General features: G+C 40.8%; 1 protein-coding gene across 41 annotated transcripts in view; it reads right to left on the bottom strand.

Annotated features, from left to right (window-relative positions):
• The window catches only part of LOC122973552 (receptor-type tyrosine-protein phosphatase delta-like), a 370064-nt gene that overhangs the window by 133708 nt on the left and 222725 nt on the right, over window positions 1-13631 (bottom strand). For 2 of the 41 annotated variants that reach the window (XM_044341150.1, XM_044341153.1), the window contains exon 1: window positions 3369-3826. The exons of the other annotated variants lie outside the window; for them this stretch is intronic. The gene's annotated coding sequence lies outside the window, so the exon portion shown is untranslated. Of the gene's footprint in view, window positions 1-3368; window positions 3827-13631 lie in introns of those variants that run through there. 41 annotated transcript variants of the gene reach the window in all.

The following is a 13631-nucleotide window of genomic DNA, read 5'->3' as shown; positions in this document are numbered from 1 at the left end:
TTTTATCAAGCAACCCACCCTTGACGCTAGTTATGCAGTACCAAAGGTTACAGGAGGAAATGCTTGCCAAGTAAATAAGTGAGTGAAGCGATTGAATAGAGGGGAAAAACACAGCGGGACCGGGGCCAAAGTGAACCAAGGGTAAAGTCATGATCACTTCATTATGCTGCGGTGCAGCTCAGTGTTGTGCGAAATCAAACTGCTTTCTCATTTGTCACAATGCATCAAGCTGGCCTCTGTGAAGTAGGTTTGTAGTCGGCTGGAGGCCCCCGGACGCACAGGCACTCACATCGGTTGATTAACATGAGGAGACTAAAGTGCAAAATATACAAAACTCATGCACATATATTCATGTACATTAAACAGCACGACACATGGGCATACACCTCATTACCCTCTCACCTTCTCACCCATACACAGCACCGCTGCCATGATTTTTTCCCCCCAATATGACCTCTACCAGTCAAACTTCCCCTGCATCCGCCAACCACCCATCCTGCCAGCTAGCCAGCCGGCCTGCCAGTCACTGGGTAGTTGTTAAGGGCTGTTGCTGGCACAAAATAAGGTAGAATACACCCACTGGATTACAGAGGGCAGGCAGTGAGGGGAGGGGGGAGGGGGGGTGATTGCTAACAGACCTATTGGCACTCCATCTCCTCCAGTTCCAACACCACGGCGCCTGATAATTGTGGCCTCTATGTTTACGTATCCATTTTTATAATGTAAGTGTTGATTTCTCATTCCACACTCGTAATAGGGGCCCTGGCCTTGGAATTCCTGAAGTACTGCTCACACACAGGCACAGACACACGTGTACACACACATACTCACAGATAGAAAACAAACTTTTTTCTCACTCTTTTTTTTTTTTTTTTTTTTTTGCTACTCTTGAAAATAGACCAGTGACTCAGAGCTACTTGGCTGTGCTAAGACAATGGGACTGTGAGGTGCAGGCACACTTGTTTTAAGAGGGCTAGGCTTTGTGCCGAAGAGGGACTTGGATAAGGACATATACAAAGCTTCCGTAGTCCTTCAAGATGCCTCTGTTACATTAAATGTACTGCTGTCAATGAGCTTATGTCTATGAGCTTAACATTTAGCCCACATGTGTAGTAACACTTGTAAAATCACTTAACCAGGTGAGGGTGCATTGGAAAAATAATACACATAAAAAAGGACATCTGAAAAACACTGTTGACCTCCCTCTAACATTCACTCTTGGAAATATCCCGCTGTTCCTTCCAGACACTGTCAAAAAATGTGGGATATGATTTTAGAATCTGCTTCAGGCACATAAAAAAAGAAGAAAAAAGGTGGATCAGAAGGCACACAAAAATGGCCTAACTCCCTTATAGGCAGTTTCTCAACTATTATATCATTTTTCAATTTAATGGCTTGCATGCCATGAACTGTTTGTATCCTTCACACACACATATATACACACACACACACACACACACACCGGTGGATGACACAAAAAAGCTTGACTCCTTTCCCCCTTTTATTTCCTTTACACTGTAATACACAATTACCTTTTCAAAACTCACATTAAGCTCTCTCATAAAAAAGCTCTATTTTATTTTGGATGATTTAAAAAATGGAATTTGAAGATGGCGGCGTCAATACCGCTTTTCCATGACCGAGACACTTTGTTCCCTTCAGCGACTTTAGATAGCAGCACTTAAAAACTGAGCACTACCTTGGTGCATATCCGTTTTGACTTCTCTTTTGAGCGCCGCTGTCGCAACAGCAAAATTGGAAATCGAACGTGTGGTGACAGCGTTAATTGCTCTGTGTCAAAAAATTGGGCAAGTGCTAATTGTTTGAGCCGGGAACTGTAAAACACATAAGACAAGTGGAGGTGCTGCGGTGTGCTCTCCTGGCGCCCTTACTGGCTATAAACTGGGAAATTGCTTGGACAAACATACATGCACACTCGTCTGCATGCTTAAACACACTTACTTTACTGGCCTTTTGAACACCTCACTAGCCTACTCCGCCCTCAATGCCTGCATTTACATTTGGTTCAGACAGCAATGTATGACGACGCATATGGACAGACTTTTTTAAAAGAATACACATGCAACTTGCTTTCATCCAAGAATGCAACATGACACACAATCTCAATTTTCAACAAGCTGATGGATATATAACCAATTATTTTGTGACCTTTTGAAAGCCCATTTATATTAAAATGATGATGTTAAATTATGAGCTAAAGTTTTACTCAGTAATGGTTGTGGGGGTCTTGTCATGGTACATAACAACCCTTCTTCACGGCTTGTAGGCCCTCTCCACTGCATTCTCCTCACTGACTGGAGAGAATGAGTCCCCTAGTGGCCCAACTGGCACACTGAGCACAGGTGGTGTGCACAGCTCGACTGGAAATGAAGGTTCACTTTCACCTGATTGACAGAATGCTTGCGTGACTGACTTGATTCTCTGCCTGCCTGTTTGACTGACTGATATTTTGCTTTTTAAAAAAAAAGAAAATACAAAAAAAAAACTATGTGAGCTCTTTAAAAAGCACTGACAACTTTTTTTTTTTTTTTTTTTTCAAATGTACTCTAAAAATAAGACAGATAAGATGAGGGATCGCTGGAGAGTTTCAGAATGCACTTTGAAATTCTTCACAATCGACTCGCTGGAAAGGCTTCCACAACTTTAAAAGGGTGAACTAAATGAACTGTATGCCACGGATTAAAGTAAGCTTAAAATAACACGTTTGAGCGGGTCGGTTTTGCGATTTTTTTTTTGATGACATAAAAGGGAACAACATAAAATGAAAAATAAATAGCCAATGAAGAATACACATCAACCGCAAAATATTAAGACTATCCAACATATATTATTATGATATGTGGTGATCATTTCTATAAAAATATAAAGATTTGAACACTGGTCGCTTCTCCAACCCTCCACAAAAACCACACACCATAACAAAAATATTCCACCTGCACATTCACAGATGCAGTTCTACTGTATGTGCAGGTACATGTTCAAAACGGAGATTTAACCGGTGAATGAAGCTATTTTGTGCAATTTCTATCGAAGCCGTATTTCACAGTGTAATGTGGCTCTGAAAGCGCTACTGTATCTCTTCAAGGCTGCGCGCGTTCATAATAATAAACTGTGCGTAAAACAATTATTGACACATAAATAAAACGGTCACATCCCTGAATAAACCATCAACTATATAGCTACGTAGCCTATACGCGTTAGGAGGATTAAACAGGTCAAAATGTGTCTTAACGGGTTACAGCTAATGTGTTTGAACCAACTTCATGAGGCTCCTCGCACACCTGAAATCACTGCGGCAGCGACTTCAGTTCCGACTGTCACAATCTCCAAACTCACAGTAATCTTACCTTATCACCATTTTGCGGTCACTTTGAAACTCAGTCTCTCCCTTTTTGTCTTCAACAAAGAGAAGTCGAGAGTTTTTTACATCCAGTAATGACAGCCGAGTCCTTAGAAATGAAATAACGTGAGAGGAAGAAAAAAAATCCGTCCTCGGGTTTCTTCTTCTTCCTTTTTTTTCCCCCCCTTCTGTTTGCTCTTATTTCGATTCTTTCCTGGAGTTGTCCGGCGGTAACGATGTTCGGGGCGAGAGGACGACAAACACGCACGTGAAGCGCGTGTAATAGGGCTATATTCTCTGGTTTGGATCGTTCTGTGTTGTGCTCGTTAGATCTTCATTGAATTGAACGTGGCGAGACTGTGGTTGTGTTTGGAGAGTGCGGTGTGGCTGGGACACACAGCCCCCTCGCTCTCCCCTTCTCTCTCTCTCTCTTTCTCTCTCTCCTCTCTCTCTCTCTCTCTCTCCTTCCTCCCCCCTCTCTTTCTCTCTCTCTCTCTGTGTCTCTCTCTTTGTCTGTCTGTCTGTCTGCCCTCCCTCTCTCTCACTTTGCTGAGACCTGAGCACGGACTGAAACACCAGGCAGAGAAAAACAGGAGACTGACAGACATAGTGAGAGAGAGAGAGTGAGAGAAAGAGAGAGAGAGGTGTGAAGGGGGGTGACGTCAGTCAGCGAAGTCCCACTCTTCCAACTCTCCTGGATCAACACCCCCCCACCCCTAAGTCCACTGCAGGAATGTGTACTTGGACATGGCTATTTTAGAGGAAGATTTGTGATGTGATTTGTGTGTGTGTTTGTGTGTGTGTACATGTGTGTGTGCCTGTGTGTGTGTTTGAGTCTGACTTGGTAATTATTTTCAGATGGTAAACTGTGAGAATATGACTACATGTGAGAGACCACATAAGTCTATGTGTATGTGTTCTTAGGAAAGTTATTTGACAGCTAAAGCTATGTTATCATGAAAGAGCACAGTAGACACATACTGTATCAGTTATGTAACAGACAGCATATTTATAGAACAGCTTTTTTTAAAAAAAAATATGAATGAAATGTGTAAGGAATGGTACAAAAATGCATAAAAAAGGGCGTAAATATGATAATAATTTGTGTGTATGGAGTGTGGTGGATGGAGGAATTCAGATCCTTTACTTAAGTGAGATTAGCAGCACCATACTGTAAAAATACCTCAATACAAATAAAGGTCCTGCAGTCAACATTTGTAAAATGTAATGTAAAATCCTTGGACAGTGATGTTGACGCATCTCATCTGAGCTCTTTGTATGAGTGCATCTGTTTCATTTTGTGTTATTTGCACTGCACCCTTACCAAACTACATGGGAAAAAGCAACAACAACAACAAAAACTTTCTCATTATAGGTTAAAATCTTAATCTGCAAAGTAACTTGTAACTGTTAAATTTATATTGTGGTAAAAAAAAAAAAAAACAACAAAAAAGAAACCCTGAAACGTAAAGTAGTAGAAGTATAAAAGAATGTAAAATTATAACACTGAAGAAATTGAAGTACAAGTACCTCAAAGTTGGACTTTCAAAGTTGTACATTCCACCACTGATGCCTGAGTGGGTGATAGGTCACAACTGGTGTACAGATATGCCTCATGGTTAGGTTAATATCAGCACAAACTCCATAAAAAATGCACCCATGTATAGTAAGGTCACTATAAACTCATTACTAAGAGCCGCAGACACACTGTAAGTCCCTGTAGGCATATTATATTGATTTGTTGTCAGGCTGGGCTTCAGTGTGTATGTTCGCGTGTCTGTTGGGGGGCACATCATCTGCCATGTTTTTTTTTTTTTTATTATTATTTTTTATCAAAGGCGTGTCTTCTGCATGTAGGGAAACTGCCTTCACTTGCTTCAAGGTCAGCCTGTTGGAGTAAACAAAGTTGAGCAGTAACCTTCATAATCCACGTGTAATGATCACAAGGTTCATGTAATGATTCCAAGATGTGATTAATTCACTTCCACATCACTGAATAGACATAATGTTGCACAACAATGCATAAAGTGCTCCTGATAACACAGTCAAGTGCACGGTCCTCTAATGTAAGGCTACAGAAAAAAAAAATAACAGTAATGGCCCAGGGTAACAGATGACTATGACCAATTGTGTTTTGAGAAAAGTTGCTTTTGTGGCAGCAACCCAGACCTTCTGATGAACAACCTAGCCCTGCAGACATGAACATCTAGCATCCAACAATAGTACTCTCAGAGAGACAGAGAGACAGACTACTGCAGTCAGCATATCTGTTTTCTTACCTGCACTCAAACATGTCATGTATCTGATTGAGTAACCGTGATGGTGATTTATACCTGCAAATTATACCCGGCTCCATTTTCTAAGGGTAGAATTTGATACAGCCTCGGCATGTAGATTTATAGGCCAAAAGAAAGTGGTGGTTTTGTGACAATGAACAATGGAGAAACTTGATGAAATTACTGTTATGTGAACTATTGCCCTTGACTGCTGGCTATGAGAAAACATTGTGGGAGTGATAGCTAGTTGTGTCTAGAGGCACAATGTACTGTAGATCACAAATGTCTTTCACCAAAGCAATTATTTGGATAATATTCTTATTTATCAGGAGTATAGGCTGACTGTTGAAACATTATGCCATTCCTAATACATCTAAACATCACAATTTTTTTTTTTTTAGAGCTAAAATGAGCTAAGGGACAGCATATTTATCCTTTAGCTGAGGCCCACTAACATTATTTAAATCAATACTATTTTCACCTTCTATTCACAACTGTTTGGGGGCTTTTTCTTTTTTATTTGTTTTTAAATCCCACAATCTTTGAATATAATTGGATGACACTAGTTATTAGATTTATAATTCTGCTCTGCATCTAACCTTGTGCTTTCATATTCTTGGCACCAGCTATAATAGTAATACAGCAGCACTTGTTGATAAATGGGGGCAAGGGTAGGATTTATCAAGAACCTGCCTTGCTGGCCTATCATGGCTGAACTTTGTTGCCCAACCGAACAGGGGAGTCTATAAACCAACTGTCCTTCAATAAGAAGGATCCGAGACAGAAAACCTGAGTGCCAGGCTAAGATACAAGTTTGCCTATTAATACTCTTGACAGTTGGAGGGCTATGAAAAAAAAGTCTCACTTGGCAAATGTTTTCTTTGTTGTAGGACAATGACAGTACATTTCTACAGAATATTATACACTACCTGGGGGCATGTTTTCGTTCATACACGTGTGGGGTCATGCAAAGCGTAGCACTGATTGGCATTTACTATGTAAATACAATGAAAATACGGCTATGAATGTTAAAGGTTATGCGGTATCAATATGCATTTGCTTTGGATGAATAATGTAAGAAAACCTTTTGATGCATGTGTTTCTCTTTGTACCTTGCTACACAGTCTGTGGGGATTATTCTGACTTTACAAAACTAATTAGCGTCGAATATTTTCATTTATTTTATAAATTACTTTACATTTTCTTCTTTTTTTGTTCTCAATAGTAGTGGGTTGATTTAATGGCTGACAAAGGTTAATTTGAAAGCTATTTAAAAGCTATTTGCTATCAAAGCTATTAATGACAAGTTTACTTAGGTTGGGTTTGCATCTTAAATACATTCAATATCTGACGATGGATATCTTCATATTGTGCCATTTATGATCATGCAAAGCATCAGGATTGGATAGATAGATACTGTAAAATGCTTTCCAGCACTGTATAAGCTTAGTCCTCAACAGCCCCTTTCTAACACTGCTAGAGTTTGTGGAACTATTGTACTTCAGTGATACTTTTTCTCTCAGCAATCTATTCATTAGTGGCCTTGTGGATTATGTGAGTGACTATATAAAGCAAATCAGTTTATAGATTTGTCAGGATTTCTTTTTACAGGGTGCTGTGTTCATCTCAATGGGGATTAAAAAAAATAAATGAAAATAATTCTTTAAGTCACTTTTCTGTTGTGTATCAGCTTTAAACTGTCTGGTTCAGAATCCAGACAGGCAACACAGGTAGAAAATCAATCATCTTGGTCTTTAACTTGCAAGTAAGAGGTTCTAAGTAATGCTTGTCAGACGAATTTACACTAAGGACTAGGCTTAGACTGGATTTTGTTGCTCAATAGGCTGAGGTCAGTTCCATTGTAACACAATCCAATAACTACCGTATCAGTTTAACACTCTAGATTTGGGTGGGCTGACAGCTTAGCTATTTTAGAGGGATTTTTCTCCTCCATGGACAGCATTTAAATTCTGGATAAGTTGTTCTATACTTCTGACCATGGAGCCTATTTATAATTCTGCATCCAAAATGGTCAATTTCACATTTAACGTTAGACAGACAGACGAGAAAATACAATATCTTTCACTGTCAATCTTCCTTTAGCCCGAGGTGCAGGCCTTTTCACCCTTGACAAGTTGCTGGCGCTTTACAAATGACTGTCAGTCAAGTCATTACTCTAGATTCTGTGACCCAAAGACAACACCATGTATAATGCGGCGGAGGAGAGTGACAACTTGTCTGAATCAAAAACAAGGACTGTTGTTTTCAGCTCTCCATGCCCCAGAGTTGATACATTTATAGTCCCCACCTCCCCCACAACCCTGATCAAGTAAACCAGTCATCGTAAAATTAATTTCCCCATCAAGCGAGACTCATGCTCTTTGGGATAACAATCTATCTTAAGCGGATAAATCTAATCCAATGTGTTGAGACGATGGAGATTGACTTGTTTATGGCCGCTGCCCAAGCAGTCAAGAGAGGGGGAAAAGGGTGGGGGGGCTAAGAGCGACAAATGCCAAGGTGATATTCTCCACATCTCCAAGGCACGAAAAATGTAAACCAACACCCAACTCTAGTCCTTGGCTGAGACATCTGATACTCCTTTCCTTCTTAGAATCTGTCAGATATGATGGATGGCTAAGCATACAGTCGTGCTTTCATGAGCAATTAACATTTCGTCGAAATTGGAGGACTTAATAGTTCATTGCAAACAAAAAGAGGACGAAAGATTTATATGTTGTGTTTGAAATGATTGTAAAGTTTGCGCGTGGGATTGATTGCCATAATTATGTACATGATAAGGAAGAAGTGGTTAATTTACTGGTCAGATGCCAGGCAGCTGTATACAGAGCCTTGAAGTCTGTGATAACATATATTATGTAGGTCACTTAGTGACCTACATAACTTAAAAATAATGACAGCCGTTTAACTCGTCCCCTAGGGCTCAAGACTCTGTAACACCTTCGGAATCCAAATTATTACATTTCTAAATGATCCCTACAGAGAGATACCTTGACTTGGGAAGGATGTGTAACCATGACAAGAGAAAACTTATGTGATAGGTGTATACTCGCTGCTTCACCGTCTCTTTCTTTTAAGAATCATGTGTAGTGTGTCTTCATGTTTTGGTGAGCCAAAGACAATGAAGATATATTCCGTTCTATTCTATTCTATTCTATTCTATTCTATCTTATGTTAATTATACATTTACATAGAATAGTTATAACTATAATTACAGAGACTTTCATCACAATGAGGCAAAACCCTTGACCACTCTATCAAGAGATTCTTGCTCAAAACCTCAGTTATTCTACATCATCAGAAGTGTGTGGATGTGTATTGATCAGATTTGATTGACAGTGCTTGCAACATAAGCAAACAAGCCCAAGACTGTCATCACGTTCTGATTAATTTTTTGCTAAACATTGATTGGTACACCGAAATATGTGACATCACCTTTTTCCATGATATCCGCCCACTTCAGTCCAATAAAAAACCCTTTAAATTTCACTACAGCAATGGACCAGTGAATAAATGAAAATAAATAAATAAATAAAATAACCACTAAAGCAATTACTAATAAACATGCAAAACTGTTACAAAACTTATGGAGCCGACTACACTTTAATTCTTCTGGTGAATTTGACTACATGCCTTTTTAGACTAGTGTGACATTCCCTCAGATTGGAGGAGCTGACTCAAGGCTAACATTACATGTCTGATTGGTAGCTATCAAGTAATGTGGCAAGTACAGGCTTCAGATTGTGCTGTAGGGAGGCCGCATCTATTCCTTGAGTACATCAGCATTTGCAATCAGTAGTCCAGTGTGCAACAATGCATAATACATTGTCCGCCACAGAAAGAGTCACGAGCATATTGCTAAAGAGAGCACGTTGGGCTGCGCTCCTAAGGAGGGTCACTTGAACTCTTACATGACCTGAACAGCTCCGCCTGTCAGGGGTCACACGTTGAGGAGAGAGACGTGCACTTAGTCATCTGTTCTGGAAGTGCTGAGTCATGAGTAGTCAATATCACCTTATTATGATGTCAAGCGGAATCAGATTCGCGATGAGCCTTGCGGATGGGGCCTAGGTTTGATTTAGTTTGGTGTTGGCATGAGGTGCAATGAGCTGCAAAGCAATTAGGTCCATTAAGAGATCAACTGGGATGGTGTGAGCAGCCATGGTGTGCAGCAGCCTGCGCAGCGAGACAAAGAGAGAGATAGAGGTAGCGAGGGAAAAAGCTTTAGACAGATTGAGTCAACTCTTGCCTGACAGAGTCGCTCTGTGGAACCCAGATCGGGACATCAGTCCAGTGAAACACTGCAAATCTCTATCTAAATGTGCGTGTCTAGTGTAAGCATGCTTATGTAAGATATTTTTTTTTGTATTTCTGAGTCTGATGTACTGAGTACCAAAGTCAAGAAAGTGGAAACAAGCCTGTTGATGATAGACAAGGGGCAACAGAGGTCCTTTCCCCAAACTCCAACCCCACTAGCACCTCACTACTGATTGTCACTACCACACAAAATCACACCCCTGGCTGTGGAGGGCGCTCCCTATTAAGGGGGAGGATATACATAAGCAACTGTAAACCATGAGCAGCACTCACCGCTCTCCTCCATAAGCATGAGACATCCATCACCATGGATACTGATGGATGCATTGCTCTCTCCGCTTTTGAGTTATGTTACGTGGTGTTTCCATACAAATGCAAAATATCCTAACACAATGAACATGTGCTCTGCGCGCTCTACGTGTACGTACACTTATTAGACGCCGGCATGGAAATGTTTAGTTGATGAATTAGTCAGTCAACAGAAAATTAATCAACAACAATATTAATAACTGACAAATCGTTCAGTCGTGTGTTAAGGAAAAATGCAGAAGAAGATGAGGATTTTCTCCATTTTATCAATATGTTTCCATAGCTTCTAGAAAACTATGATATTTTCTCTATCGTCTTATTGACTAACAGATTGATATCAATGAATGATTTATAAATTGAAAATACAGATGAATTGATGATTAAAAAAAAAAAAAAAATCATTGCTTGCAGCCCTATTTTTCTCTTTAACTGTTTTGTGGTTTGGGATAGCTTTTGAAATGGTGAACCCTCTGCATACATGGACAAAGAGTAGATATGATGTGGGAATAGTGGCTGGACTGTAATTAAGCCTAAGAGGTAAACTGAATAAACAAAACAAACAAAGTTTTGCTGATGTGTTAGGGTCGGCATACTTTTTGTTTCTATCGCCCTCTCACTTTTTTCTTTTTTACATTTTTTTCAAATAGGTGCCTCTGAACAAAAATCATGCACTGCTGCTTTTTCTGTCTGTTGATCTTATCCCATCTCCCTCCGCTTCCCTTCATTGTCCTTTCATTTATTTAAATCTTCCCTACTCTAAAAGCCTTATACCTTCTCCTGCTGTCATCCCGGCTTCTCATTCATTTGCCCGTTCTCTTCTCTACTCTACACATCCACTCCTGCTCTCTACCTCTCTGACTTTCCTTCCCCCAAACTAATAGTGACACATACCTCATCTCTGTCTGTGTCTCTTTCTGTCACTCCCTCTGTCTCCATCCCTCTCTCGTTCTTTTTTTTTCCCTCTCTCTTTCAGCGGGTGCGGGCTGGCATCGGGCTTTTACGAGAAGCCTCTCACCATAGCCAATTGATCACGGCCATTGTTTGCACTGGGTCCTCCATTTTACAGTTCAGTGTTCATGAAAAGGAGCTTTTGCCACTCCTATCTGTCACCCCCTCCACTGCACCCCCTTCTAAAATATACTCTCTCTCTCTCTCTCTGGCCAGTGATCCCCCACTGACATTTTCACAAGCGCACCTTCATCAATTTCACACCTCCGATGCCCTTCTATGCCAGTGTGGAAGGTAGGAGGAGGAGGTGAATTGATGGGTGAGTGCTGACAAAGCTAGCTTGAATTCAAAGTCAGGGAGTGACAAAGTTCTCCAAGTGTAGGACAGATAGGACACGGAGGGTCATCAATATGTGTGCCATCAAAGTCCACAAAATAAACAACTACATGACATTAACAAAGCTTTCAGATTCAGTAATATCTCTCAAAAGAACTGTTTCATGATGTTGACTGTATTGCAACAGTGTCCAATGTAGTATGCACAATCTCAGCTTACCATTTGCTGCCCCCTGTAGTTTGCATCTTTCTCATTCCTTCCTACAGACATGAATCATGCAATTTATGCTATAAATCCAATAACATAATAAAAAGTATGATGGGAAAAGCCATCCAGAAGGTAAACGTCCCCTGTGCTCGCTTCCTCCCTTTAGTCTTGGGAAATTAGGCCATTCTATCATCAACCAACTGGTACATGTATGAGCTGCTAAAGTAATTGGCGATAGCGGTGAGATCTCAGCTGAGGCAAAGGTAGCGCATTCACCTCAACAGAGCCTTAAGCTAAATGCTTGAATGGAATAACAGAGAGGAGATGGAGCAGGAGGAGGCAAGTGGTGCAGAAGAGAGTAGCAAGGTGCCTCATTCACTGGCTCAGGGGTTTATGGGATTGCTCCCAGCTGTCACTCTGTGTAGTGAATCCGCAGCTCCGTAATATCTTAATTGTTTCAAATTAAATGCTCGTAAAATGGCAAAGGAAATTCGTTTTTTCTCTCTGGCTAATCCAAAGCAGCCCCTTGACTTACAGCTGGGCCCGCTTTAAGAGAGAGGGGGTTTAAAAGGTGGAATGGGTCCCACATGAGATGGCTATGGATAGGCTGGTGTGGAGTTATCTTTTATAGGTTGTGAAATACCAGCCAATCACTGCGCATATGTGAATCACATGTCTCAGAGCATCCCCTGTTCTTTTTTCTCTTTCCTTTCCCTGTCCATGTTTCCTTTCTCCACATCTCCATCTGCCCCTTCTTTCATTCTTCCTTTACATGTATGCACATGAGTTGTACTTCTGTACGTATGCGCGGAGGATGTGCGCATGCAGAGGCTTATCATAATAAACAGACTAAATATCCTGTGGGGATTCACACATTTACCCCCCACACCCCCCACCCCACCTCCCCATCTCCCTCCAGCACTTCTTAGATTCAGCTCATTCCACAGCACACATTCAAATCACTCAACCAGCTAAAGCGTCCTGAATGACATCAGCCTTGCTGTCAAACACATGCACGCATATACGCTCATGTATGTATGTATGCATGCATGCACACACAGAACACACACACATGTTGGCATACATATAAACACAAGCACATATAAACCTCTTGCCACATCAGTCACCAAGAATAATCAGAGAGTATACTGTGTACTTGTGCATACTATATGTGCAATTCACACACTAAACATATGCTTTCTGTGTGAACACAGTATGACATGCTTGTCATGGCTTTTCTGAACACAATTCCCAGTCTGAATGGATATCAGAATTCCCCATTAACCCCTGTTAACTTGACATCTTCCCTTCCATTCTTGTGCAAATACAGCTCGAAATGAAGCCCCTAACAGGCAAATCCAGCAGACAATTATGTGTCATTACATCTGCAAAGTGGTTTTGTGGTGGGGGCTGTAGGTGGTGATGACGGTAGGGGCAGTGAAGTCGATTATCGTAAAATGAAACACCAACTGAGAAAGCCTGACACCTCTCCACTTGGAACCAGAGACTGATTGAAAAAAAGAGAGAGAGAGAGAGAAAAAAAAAAAAAAAACGTAAGTGTCATTATTGCCTTGCAATGCAGGGAGTAGCTTTCACTCTGCTCAGCGGATGGTGATACAGAAGTACGGTGGTAGAAGTTAAACTGACAAGTGCTTGAAAAGTTTCTGACACAGCTGCTGTTAATACTGCAGATAGCAACTTTTGACAAGAGCTATGTGTCTTTGTGAACCTGTGCTTTCTCGGTGAAGTCCTGTGCTGTCCTTTTGCATAAATAATGAGAAAGTTAGCAACTAGCTGGTGAAGACAGCTGAGCGTCTACTGAGCTAAAGATGCAGATTGTCAGGAGTTGGTGGAAC

This window comes from Thunnus albacares, chromosome 22, assembly GCF_914725855.1.
Source record: "Thunnus albacares chromosome 22, fThuAlb1.1, whole genome shotgun sequence".
Taxonomy (NCBI): domain Eukaryota; kingdom Metazoa; phylum Chordata; class Actinopteri; order Scombriformes; family Scombridae; genus Thunnus; species Thunnus albacares.
The sequence above is the reverse complement of the archived record's forward strand: the minus strand, read 5'-3'. Positions and strand labels throughout refer to the sequence as shown.